This window comes from Agelaius phoeniceus, chromosome 9 (assembly GCF_051311805.1).
Source record: "Agelaius phoeniceus isolate bAgePho1 chromosome 9, bAgePho1.hap1, whole genome shotgun sequence".
In the NCBI taxonomy this organism is placed as follows: Eukaryota; Metazoa; Chordata; class Aves; order Passeriformes; family Icteridae; genus Agelaius; species Agelaius phoeniceus.
Window position 1 is genome coordinate 7834512 of NC_135273.1, and position 13695 is coordinate 7848206.

Below are 13695 nucleotides of genomic sequence, written 5' to 3' on the forward strand. Positions count from 1 at the left end.
CTCAGCCAGAGAAGGTTTAACAGCATTCAGGTGGAGAACCTGCAATTGTAACTCTGCCTTTTATGGGTTTCTGACAGTTGCTTAAATCCCAAATGTTATTTCTAATTAGCATGTATTTAAATATGCATGATCCATCTACACTCTTGCCTTGTTTGGGGCCTTGGGGGTGGCAGAGTGCAGGGTGGCTTCTCCCATTAGTAGGAAGTTACCATTTTTGAGAATTATCTGTTAGAAGCAATTCTCTTTTTAGTGCTGAAAACAAAACCCAAAATGGAGGTTACCTACAAACCTATGAAATCTATTGTCTGATTGACATTTTAAGAAAACCACTGCTTTTTTACTTCATTCATGCTCTTTTCCAGGTTTAGGACTGCAGAGCTGGGGACCCTGCATCAGCACAAAGCTTTACATTTTAGTTTTATTTGTAGGTAAAGCATCGTTGAGTCTTACACAGAGACACTTTCCCAATGTATCTCCGCCTGCTCACTCGGTGCCATTTCCCCGAGATCTGATACAGTATTTGAGCAGAGACATTGCCAGAGTAATTTTAGAAGTTTCCCTGGTAACCACTGCTGACATCTCTAACTCAAAATTTAAGAGTACAGCTCTCTGCAGCACCCTTACATGGCAAAGTGCCTCACATCAGCTCAGCCCAGGAACCTGGCAAACGACAATCCGATTCCTTCTGCTGTTCACAGAGCTAAGGTGCATGCCCACGGACTTTCCTTTCACTTAGAGAAAGCTGCTCCCACCTGCCCCAGGTTGCAGAGAGGGAAAAGGCACAGATGAAACCCTCAGAAAGTGATTCAAAGGAGGGAAAGTGAGGCTGGAAAGAGGGAGATGCTGGAGAGAGCTGGTGAGAGACACAAGGGAAGGGAGCAGCTTAGAAGCAGCAGCATTTAGAAGGCAACAGGAACACCTGAAATGTGTTGAGCTGGCAAGAGAGAACTGAAAACAAATGATTTTACAGAAATGAAGAAAACAATGAAAAGAGGAGGAATAGTATTTCTTTAATCAGTCCTTCAGTGTATTTTCTGGAGGATGCTCACCTTCCTCTCCAGGTCTGAGAGGGAGGTAAAAGGAAAAGGGGGTCACAGTTGAGGGACCCTGTGTGCCTCAGTGTTTTATCTCTGGGCATGGATGGTCTCCTTCCAGTGTCTCCTTACAGACAGCCAGGCCACATCCCTACCCTGCACATCATTTTCTAAGTAATACCTTTAATGATCAGCACTGCCATGCCTGCCTAGACCCTGCAGGCCCTTTCTGTGCCCCTGGGAGCTTTCCCCTCTCCTGTCCATCCCAAGGGCTCCTCCTGCCCCTGTGCCCCTGCCCATTGCCCAGGGCCCTGAGAGGCTCTGGCTCTGAGCTTATCCATCATCTCATGCTGTGGAATTCTGGTCCACAGCAGGCTCCTACTGATACATGATCCTAGGTCAGGGTGAGACAAAGAGAAGGATGAATACCAAGAGACATGAATAAAGAACCAGGGGAAAAATCACTTTGAATAGAGAATATTGCCTTGTCTTCATTCTCCCATTTTCCCAGGTACATGAGTGCATATTGGAAGAAATCTCTAGGAATATATTTTCCCCCTCACACATCTTATTGCTTTTGTTTTAACTCCTCAGGGACTGGAGGGCTGTGATTCAGCACAGGAGATTTCTTGGGCACCACTCACCACTCTGGGTCCCATCTTTCTTCCCATCCTTCATCTCCCAAGTTTCGGTTTCTTGGACATAGAACCTCTCCCTCTATTTGTGTATTGCTTATCACAAATGAAGTCCAGTTTCTTGTTTTGGAGCTGACAATGAAGGGAAAGAAAAAGCAGTAAATAATACAGCTAAGGGCAGGATTATTTAAGAAAATGCTGGAGAATCCCTGTTGATTAACCTGCATTGTACAGGAAACCTAGGGAGTGTGGTGCTCATTAAGGTGCAAGGAAAAATAGACAATTCAAAGGGATAGAGGAAAGGAGAAATCCAGCTGTTTGGGCCCTTACTACAGCAAAAACAACAACAAAAAATCTCAGAAGTCAAACCACAGTGCCAATCAAGGACAGGGAAAAAAAAAAGAAACAACAAAAAAATAAAGAATGTGTATAGAAACAGTAGAGGGGGGTGAAGTAGAGACCAGAGAGCTCTAACCCATTATAAAAAGAAAATGCTGAGGTAGGGAACTTACACAGAGGTCACCAGGAAACTGCTGGGGGAGGGGAAGGAGGAGTGAGGGGGCATCCCTGAGACAGAATTCACCCTGGAAGGGTCAAGAATAGCTCCTGCCAAAGCAGGTTAGCTATAATTGGTGCATGGGAACAGACAGTGAAAGGATTGTGATGCTAATGTCTGGGACTTTCGAAGTATTCAGAAAGCTTTTTGTTCTCCACCACTTGAAGCCCCTCATTGTCTTTGCACCCCGGGTTATTGATGGTTTCAAGCACAATTTGAATGCAGAAGAAACACAGACCTGATCATCTCTGGCTGCTGTGGCTGAGCTCACAGCCCTTCAGAGTGAGAAGCAGGCAGAGTCTCCACGGATGAACATTTCCCCTCTAAAATCTCTGAGCCGTGTACCACAGCCCCAAGCTTCCAGCATTCCCCCAGAATCCTTTAACATGTTTTTCCTCAGATGACTAGATGTGAAAATGTGCTTTCCACTCTTATTATTACATGGCTGTGCCTTCTTTCCCTCCACTCCTTTATTTTCTAACTGCTTTAACATGTTTGAGAACAAGCAGTGCATGAGAGTGCAACTTGCACTTGAACAGGCTTCCATAAATTTCGACTTGAATTACACTGCTGGTGCCATGCTGTGCAGCTGCTGGGGGGAAACTAGGCCAGAAGAGAGTGGTTACTGACAGAAGAGATTTTCCTGTAATGGTACTGTTAGCTACAATTCAAGGGTCAGCATCTCCACTTTCCAAATGCCTCTGAAGAGGCACAAACCCCCTCAGTCTAGCTGCATTCCAATATTGCATTAAATGAAAACCAAGTAATTTATCTTCCAGAAAACCTAGACTCATCACCTGAACTTCATGGGATACAACTCCCTCGGCTGCAACACCACAAACTTGCCCATGAGCATTTGGAAAATCAAAGTTTTACTTTCTGCAGTTCCTACATTATTGGATGTGTCTCTCCTTCCTCCTGCACCAGCCTAAAACCAACCCAAACCTTCCAACAGCATCTGACAGGGCTAAGGGAGCCACAGGTTAGGACCTGAACTGAAAGAGATCTAAGCTAGCCTGACATTTAACTCTGCTTGCAGGTGGCATCTGCAGAGTCTAAATCAAATCTTCCTAACAGAAGATGCAATCCTGCAACCTTGGCAGTGAAAGTACAAGAAATTTTGGCTTTTCCCCCAGGATAATGGATAAACTTGCTCCAGGCTTTAAATCCCTGTCTGTGGCAGGGAGAAGGCAGGAGAAGGTCCTCAGGGTCTTCAGAGCAGATCCCATCAGGAACCACCCATGAGGATGATAAGGAACAAAGCACAAATTTCCAGCCATGAAGTTTCTGGTCCATATTCTGATGAGTGGAATCTGCAGCTGCACATGGAACAGTTTACCTTTCATCACCAGCACAATTTCCATCGTTTCTTAACATTTTCTCACAGGGCCTGATGCTCCAGGGCATCACAGCTCCTATAGGTCTTCAACATTTCCCAAAATGCAGGTGACTGCAAGGCTGTGGATGAGCTGCTCTGTCAGGGTGGGCAGCACAAGCAAGGGCTGGGTGATAGAGTTTGTCCTGTTTCCTCTTCAGAGCTGGGAATTGCTCAGTGTCTTCCCACCCTGGGAAGCTGCCACCCCAGAAATCTGCCCAAGCTGCAGTGGTGGCACAGCAGAGCTGTCTCGTGCAGGTACAAGAGAGGATTTTTAAATAACACAGTCCTTCACTATCCTTCCTCTCTGCTCAGCAGAATTTACTACCTGCTAATCAGGAGCTGATGAGAAGGTTTTCCTTAGGCTGCTGGAAAAGCCAGCAGGGTGAGTGGGCCATTTTTCAGTGCTCATTGGGCACACAGCATCACAGCAGGACACAGACAGAGGTGGGACTGCAGGGGCTGAGTTTGCTGCCAGCTGCTCAAAACTCCCCCTGGATTCTGCAGCTGCAGAGCTGAGGGTACCTCACCCCAGATGCTCCAGGTGTCCCCAGCCCTTGTTTGACCTGCAGCTCCCCTTCCCAAGGAGAAAGGAGGCTGTGCAGGCACCTGGGGATGCCAGAGATGGAGGGAAGGCACAGCTCCATGGCACCCACCCTCTTTGCACAGCAAATGTGACACAAAGCTCAGGCACAGCTTTGCTGGCCCACGAGCTGCTCCTTTTCATGGATCCACCAGCAGATACACTGAGCCCCCAAGCATAAACCCATTTATGTTACGGTGTTCCTAAAGCCCAGAATGAAAAAGGGGCTTTTTTTGTGGGCTTTCCCACACTGGGAAGATATTTTTGCCATAAACCACTTCAGAACAAAGCAGCAGGTAAAGGAAGGGCAAAGACAGAGCAGTCAGGAGAGGCCAAGGTCAGTGAGATGGAACACAGGACCCTGCACTGCTCACCAGCCTTCTCCTAACTCATTATTTTCCCAGAGAAAATCTCTGTCAGTGCCTTACCACTTGACTAAGGTGGAACCCTTAATTAACATTTGCAAATTATTTTCATATCCCCAGGTAAGAGGTGCAATACAAATATGTGGCATTATAAAAGAACAGCCCTTATGCCTGAACTCCTTTAGTAGTGCTGAGTAAAAGGAATTACTTAGAGAATAAAGAAAATAGTAAAACCCTGACTTTCAAATGCCATCTGCATTTGTGACCTCAGAAATATAAAAGTATATTTAGCTGGGACATTTAAAGAATGCCAGAACCTTCCATGTTAGCTTTATCTCTACCCAAAAAAGGACAGAGGTCATTGTTCACTGCATCAGAAGATGACTTGTTAAAGTGCAAAGCCCTTCTCAGAAAGCTCAGCGCTTTGAACACAACATCCTCGATTACATTTGAAAGTAGCCAGTTAAACAGGGCTCAGATAACAGCTCAGGCAACCGGCAAAGCCACAGGACAGGCTGATCTAAAGGGGCTCCCAGCAGCGACCTCAGAGATCAGCCCTGCCCACAAGAGACTCCCGGGGGCACAGGAACCAGGTCTGAGCTGGCAGCTAATGGCAGAGCCTCCCTGCATTCCTCCTTTATAACTAGGGACAAGCAAACGGGAGACAATGACAAATGACATTCAACTGTAACATCTTCTTTTTGTGTTCTTATTAAAAAATGGCTTTTGTGAATGCCTTTGGGGTTCCACATTCTCCAGGGCAGATTTCTGCTCTACATCACACAAGTATTAATCTGGAAAAGTGTCAGTGAAGTCAGAGGAAATATTTGGGCATTACACAGACAATTTTGAGCTGAAGTGGTTAAGACTGATCTAATTACAAGACGGGGCAAGCAGATATTCTGCCATTAGTGAAGGGGTGAGGGGAGCACAGCAGGTTGCACGTGTTGTTTTGATCAAATTTGACTTTATCATATGCAAGCTGGAGGCTTTAAGGCACATAAAACTACTCCCCAAAATATGAAAAAATAGTTTTATACATTTTATACATTTTTTGCATATCCTGCCCTAAGGGACCAGTTTATAACCAATAACCATATGTACATGAATCCTAAATTATATGGCAAGCAGAATTTCAGTTTGGTGGAACAAGCCACGATCCAGGTAACTTCTAATCTCAGACTGACTAAGAGATCTGTTGATCTTAATTGCTGTTAAGAGTTCACACCCATAAACATGGATGTTTATTTCCTCTCCTCATGATTTGTCTGGCATATCCTACTTCAACTGGGAAACATATGGAGAGGTAAAACATCATCTGCTGTGATACACACACTGTCTGGGAAGAACTCTAATGTTTCACATTAATGCTGTCTCATTCACAAGCCAGATCCTATTCCAAGTGAACTAAAATCCTCAATAATTGCCTTAAAGCCCTGCTTGACACCCTTGTGACCGTGAGTCAACAGTCCTGAGTCTACCATTTGCTTATGAAATTAAAGCATATTAATACCTACATTTCCTGGACTCATCCTCTGTGAAGCATCACTGGGCAGATGAAGAACTTCCAGATGTGCAAGACAAGCAGGTAAATATTAAGTAATACCCAAAAATGCCCTTACATGACACAACCTTAAGACACTGACAGTTCTGCAATTAGCAATAACAGTTCTGACCTGGAGAATTCTGTGAATTTGGAGCTTCTTTTCATTCTACCTGCAGCCTGCCATAGACTGCATAGACTAATCTAAGTTTGAATAAACCAAATCCAAATAAATTCTAATAAAATAGAGTTGTAAAGCAAAAGAAAACCAAAAAAATTCCCTCCTCCTCACAGTTTCCCCTGCATACATTATGCCTACTCCAACTTTTGCTCCTTCATACAATGCATTTTTCCACAAAGTTAATTCTGATCACTTGGACTCAGCCAGCTGTGTGGAAGCTTTCAAGCTTTGATGCACCAGGCTGTAACTTTGACAGAGCAGCCAACAAACTGACCAAGCTGGCACGACAGAAACACAAGCTCAAATTAAATCCTGTTGACTTAGCAGGAGCCTGTGAGGAGCAGCCCCTGAGCTGGCAGTCAGGCCTGAGCAGCTCCCTGAACCCACTGACCAGAATATTCAACAGCTTGTCTAAGAATCCTCCTCTCTAAACAGACATTAATCCCTGCTTTGGAAAAGTTCCCTGCTAACCCTGAGATTACTGACAGGTTTATTTGCCAAAATAAGTATTTCAAAATACAAATATTTTTTTCCTCTTTTGAATCATTCTTAATACTCACTCTCTTTTTAAAGATTTTCATACTCAATGAAATAACAAGATCTTGGTTGAAGCTCTCTGTGTTCACCATTCAGTTCCAGCAGATTTTAGAGGCAAGAATCAGATGTCTCTCTGCAGCCATACACTGGGATGCACACAGCAATGGGGTTAAATTATAATAATTGCAGAATTAAAGTAATCCCCCATAATGAGAGAACATCCCAGGACATGAAATAAGCTGACACAACAGAAAGTTTTTATTCCTTTATGAAAATGAATTCAGGTAACCGTAGCCTAAAATTTCTTCCATTGTGGGCACACATCTGGTATTTCATCAGTTTGGAGAAATAAAGTGTTTTCTTCCCTTGGCTGCAGCCTCTCACTGGTCTCTCTGGGTCAAATAAATCTCCAGAATGGAAGATGAAGCCTGTGGCTTGGGTTATATATAACAGACAAGTCACTGGGCTGACCTTACCTCCAAACAAACACTGAAAGACATTTTTCTAACTGAAGGGTAAAATACACTAACACGGAGGCCAAAGATTTCTTTTTCTTCCCAGCTGAAGAAAATTCCCTGAAAATGCCTGAACCTTCATGAGCAATGACTCTGCACCCCACAGAATGGAGCCACAGGGCCCCCTGACTCCTCCAGAGCTGCTCCTTGGAAGTGCACTGGAATTCACTGGAAAGGAAGGTTGAATTCCAGCTTTGCTGACAACCTATTGCATTTTACTGAAGGATTTACATATACAGAAAAGTCTGCCAGAAAATAAACAAATTCTGTATCAACAGAGCTTCCCAAACCTGCAGCAGTGTGACTGGATACCAACAATCCCACTTTTCTGAGTGTTGTTACATTGCTGAGAAAGAACAAAGCCAAATGCTGTAAAACACCTCGGAAAGCCGAATCCCATTTTTTTGCAGCCTTGTACCACACCAGTGTTTTCAGACACCAGCCATTTTTCTTGATTTACCAAGACCTCTCAGGTGTTTCTGCCATTCAACAATTACTTGCTCCTGGCCAATTTTTTTTCTCCCTTCCAGACCACAGTCAGCAGCATCCCCAGACTGTAACTTTGCTTTATAGCCTCGGGCCAGTTATGAAACCAGCTCATTGTTGCAGTGAGAGATAAATGATTCCAAGGTACCAAGCAGGAGAAGGCCTTGGGAAAAGCTGTCCAACTCTGAAAAAAACCCCCAAGCATGCACATGATCCAGAAGTGATGGGAGAAAGGTGTATTTTTCTTACACAGGGAGGGAGTCATGGGATGCCCTCTCCTGTGCCAGGTTTACCTGACAGGCACAAAGCAAAAAGCCTGGGCCTGAAACAGAAATGCTGCCAGGCATTCCTTTTTTTTTTTTTTTTTTTTTTTCTCTAAACTAAACAGGTGAAAATTTAAAAAATGCAGTGTCAAGAGCTGCTCTCTGAATTACATCTGGTGTGTACAGAGTCACAGAACACTGCAGGAATTTTGAGAGCTGACCAAAGAGCTTGAAAACTCGCCTTGAAATGTGAGAGTCAAACAGAACAAGTGAGCTCCTTTAGCAAAGGAGAGGTGAGAGTTCACCCAATTACTCTGATAATCCCACAGAGAAAAGGTGTGAGCTTTACTCCTGTGATCCTGTACTCCTGGTGCTCTTCTACAAGATGAACTTCCTTGGAAAATCTCTCTCGTGTGGTGTGTTCAGGATCAAAATGCCGATTCATGGGATAGGCAATCCTGCTGAGTTCTCTCTTTGCCCCCATGAAACATGCTCTGCTTCCACAAAATTTCATCTCCTGCAATCCTAATCATTGCTTTCTCTGTGGCAAGATGGCTTAGTTCTGGGTTGCTTCTATAAAATTCTGAAGGACCAACTTGGATTTGTTAAGGCAGGGGAGCAAAGTGGGGATATGCACTCCCTGTTTCCACTGCTGGAAAGGGATGGCTGAACAGCAGCTTGGATTGTACCACTGTGTTCTCTCCAGGAATTCACATCTATGGTACAGCAAAGAAAAACAGACAAAACTGATGCAGGAACATGGCACACAATTCAACAAAAATGTTCCTAACTCTAGAAACAGATCACCAACACACTCAAATAAGTTTCTCCACTCTGTGCAGCCTATAATAGTACTCCCTAGAGAAATTAATTTCCTAGATAAACACATTTTTTTAAAAAATAGCACTAATTCTATTCTGACAATTTTTGTGTTTAAGTAGAAAATAGAACTGCTACATATTCATTAGACATGGAACAACTCTAAATGTTGTGCCACACCATTAATATTTATTTTAGTCTCTTTTTTCTCTTGTAGAAGCAATATAATTTTTCAAACCATCAGTTCACATTACTAAAATGGGAAAAAAAACCCCCAAAACTTGATAGGTGAAAATGAAACACACAAGGCTTTAATTCAGTGAGTAATAACTTACATAATTTAATAATACAGGACAAGAGTCTTCTCATTGGGGTCAAAAGAAATAATCACATGCTTTAAGTGAGCTCTGTACCCACAGACCTCGCTGCCGTTTCCCATTGATTCTTACTTGGAGGGAGAATGACTGGAAAATTGTTGTCCCCTGTTGCTCTCTCAATCTTTTGCTGGAGGTTATCAGGACAACAGAGTGAGACAGAGGGTCTTCTCCCAACATTCTGGTTTATTTGCACCATGAACACGTCACACAGCAGCCTATGGCTGGCACAGGGGAGGTGACCACGCGCTCCTTTCTGCCGGAGCTGCGCCGACCTTGGGAATCCTACGGAGCAAATGGAGAGGTTAAAGCCAGGAATGTCTCTGTGTATGCAGCAGCTGGGTGAAATTAATCACCTGGACAAGAAATCAACAGCCTGCCAGTGCCCTTTGTGAAATTAAGAGTAAAAAACTGTACACAAAGCAACTCAGCACAGCAGCAGCGAGGTTTAACGCAGCCTGGATGTTATTTTACCAAAAGAGCAATCTGCATAGCAAAGATTGCTGAGAATTTGTCCTGTTTCCTAAATACATTTGGTGTTTGTACAAAATGTTCCATTTCCACTGGGAATGCCTCCTAGGTACCTGCAGAACTTGAAACAGTTTTGTGATCCCCAGGACAGCCAGCTGCGGGAAATGATTTACTGTGAACACACCACTCACAAGAGGAAGTTATGCCAAGGATTTACTGTAATTTCATAGAAGCAAAAGAAAACACTGCCTTTTGAAGGGCATCACAGAAAACTATCTTTTCAACTGCTGAAATGAAAATAAATGCCTTTTTTCACATCAGCACACAGTAACAATCTCTCAAGCATTTCCACATAAAAGCTTCTTAAGCTTTGAAATGGCATATTTAAGCTAATTGTTCTGTGCTAAAAGAAACAGAAAAGGCAGTAAAAACGTGTTCCTTCTCTTTACTTTTTCTCCATTATAACACTTGATGTCTTTTCTTACATAATTACCAAAACTGAGTTCATCTACTTTAAAAATATAAGAACTGAAATATGCATTTACCTTTTGCTGTTCCTTTTCTACCCCCCTCCTTTTAAGCTGTAAAATCATGCTCTGAAGCCACTGAAAGTAGCGTGACATCTGTGAAATGATGCATTTTGTTTCTAATGCATGCACTCAGCTGCAGATTTGACTTTGAAGTACTTAAATCTGAAATATCTAAAATAATCCCATGTCCCAGGGAAATGGCACTAAAGCATTCAGAACCACGTCTTTCTTACAAAAAGGGTCATGGTGAGAAAAGGACCAGACACACCTCATCCTTTTCAGTTCTGCTTTGTTACCAGTTTTCCTGTCCCCCAGAAACCACACAGCCCCCTTGCTCCACACAGCCCCAAGGCTCCCATGTCTCCAGAGAGGAATTCAAAAGATGGGATAAGAAAAGTTTCAGGCTGAACTGTCTCAGACAGTAGATAAGGTAATGGGATGCAGAATGGAAAGGCCAGACACAGAGCTGTGACCTAAAATGAATATGTCTGGCTAGAAGAAAGCTATTTTGTGTTTATATTTCAATTTCCATTGCCTCATTTTTTGCCCTCCCTATTCTGTTCCTGTTAACTTCTGGACAAGCCACACAATCCCCTTTAGAGCCCGGAGTTTGAGCAGAAGATTGCTCCAGCATCCTCATGGAACAATGTGACATGGAGAAGTTGGGGAGAGGCTGCAGCTTTGATTTAACCCACTAGAGGTGAGGATTAAAGGATTAAAGTCCCAGACATTCACACCCATAACAAAACCATAAGGTGTTTCTCAGGCAGCCATGCTATGACTTTCTCTGAACCATGGCATTGTTTCCAATATTTCCCCAAAACAATTGCAAAAGATGGGTTTTTTCTTACAATACAGTCCTTTTCTTCTGCAGCACTGCAACCACCCACTGCCAATTACCAACTTCTTGCTTTGCCTGTTTGCACCTATATGATCTTGGCAGCTGAGGCAGAGGTGTGGCATCTCCTCACCCAGAGCAGACATAAGCATTCACATGATAAACCTGCTTGCCTCACATGCCTTTAACTATTGATGATTTACTTAATCAGGTCTCACAAAGAAGAGAATTAAACCCGTGGCTATTAGAAACAATGACTGCTTTTTAATAGAGACAATAATTTTGCCCAGGCTGGCTGAATCCATTCACTGTCTCTGTGATTTCCCTCTGGCTGTATATTGCAGTCACACCCTCACACACTCACTTTGCTTCTGTAAGGCCTTTTTAATCAAATTAACACCTCTGCAAACTCACTCCTTGACTCTGCCAAGCAAACAGCATGACCCTACTCATTAGTTAGGGAGCCATTCATACAGAGCAGCAAATTCACACACAGAGTAGCAAATTCACCATCTATAAAAAAATAAGGTATCCCAAAATTGGGGGAGTTACTCAAAGTTTTACTTTGCTGGTAGCAGAAATATATTATGAAGTGAAAATTACCATTTAAATAAGGCAGAAAGGCACCAGCTAGGCAGAGACATTAAAGGGAGACAAATTCTGAAGCCTTGTCAAACTCACCAAAGCAGCAGCAGCAGCAGCACTGGAGCACTCAGGGCCAGGCCATGGTACCACACTGCCATGGAGACAGCAAGTCCACACTGAGGACAGGCAATACTCAGCTCAAAAAGCAGGACACACTTTGGCATCAGGACTTTCCCCATGAACAACATTCATTTAAATCAGACAAATCTTTCAATCTGTGTCATGGGTATATTTGAAATGGTAAATCACAGACACATTTTCTGGCCAAAGTACCATAAAATTTCTATTAACTACCATTTGCTTCAGCTGTGATCTCAGTACTAACTCTAAATCCCAGAAACTCTTCTCACAGTACTAACTCTAAATCTCAGAAATATTGTATACACATTTTTCCTCTTTAATGTTATCATGACTGTCAGTAACCAAATCCAGGATCATGGGATATTTTCTTCTAACAAGAATACATTTTGCTGTGGATATACCTCAATTCTGAAGTCTGGTAGCTCTGGGATGAGCATGCTAGTAAGAATAAGGAAGTTTAAACAAGTATTTCCCTAGTTCCCATGGGAACATAACACAACATGTCCAAATCTGGATAGTTTCAAGATACTGGGTTAAACACTTATTAAAACATAACTAAAAATGCTATTCCTGAACTTTTCAGCAGCCTCCCAGTAACTATTCACTGAACTACAGGCTCAGGGCACAGAGAACCATTAAAGCATGGAGGAACTTGGGATAAAGCACACAAGTGAGGCCCAGCACACAGGGAAAGCACTGGGAAGGAGCCTGAGGAGTTGGAATGTTTGAACAGATAGCTCAAGTGTTTAGGAATGGAATGGGAGTGACACTCATCAGTGCTTATTGCATAATGTGTTCATGACTTTATTGCACTCTTCACACTGTGTTTTCTGAGAACACTTCCTGCTGCCTGCCATGGGCTTGTCCAGCCACTCACAACTCCAGCCAAACACACCTGCTACCCAGCTGCTGAGGGAAATACCTTCTGTACTGCAATAGTTGTGTGGAGAGAAGTTTGTCATTAACTTGAGATAAAGAAATTCTGCCTTGATTTCTGATGCACTGGGGAAGAGGATTCCAGGAAAAAAGGCTAAAGCTGGTGAATTGGTGGACTTGGCACTGCTGGGGTAATGGTCAGGTCTGATGGTCTTAAAGGTCTTTTCCAGCCTGAATGATTCTGTGCAGATTCCTGAACATGAACAACTGCATTCCATCTCTCCCTATGCTTTCCATATGCATCAGGACTTGCAGCCTAAACCAGAACTTGTTGATGTCCACAAGATGCTTTTTTTAATTACCATTTCATTCCTCTCCAGTGACTAGACTATGGAGCAGATCCTGTCTTCTCAGGATCACAGATCTGTTAGCAATAATTACAGCAGACCAGTTGCAAGCTAACCAAAAGGCTGATGGAAATAGAATTCTTTTGAAACTAAAAATATCAGGAGCTCTTAAATGGAATAGCAAGAAAGGCTTGGTGAGCATTAAACAAACAGATGAGATTAGGAATGTGTTAGACACTTACAACACTGTATCCAAATGTACCCTATTAATAGAGACATTTCTCAATTGCACTGATTTTTAAAGAAATCCCTGAAGATGAAAGAAGGAGACTAATAGAATTATATCTACTGTGCTGTTTTTCAAAAATCAGGAAGATAAATGAGAACTTAATCTAGAAAACCACTGGGATAACATAAACTAGGAAAATACAGATTCGGACAGTAAGAGAAGCTGTGTTTCAATGAAAGGCTTTGATGATTCAAGATAAGTATACTGGAAAATTAAATTTTCTGCTTTTTTTTATTTCTTTAGGAAATAATCTTTCTTCTCTGTTTCTACCCAAAGCACCCCAAAAATAAACAAAAATCTCCCACTGCTACCTCACTGGACACAAGCTTTTCTCCCACCCTTGAAATCAGAA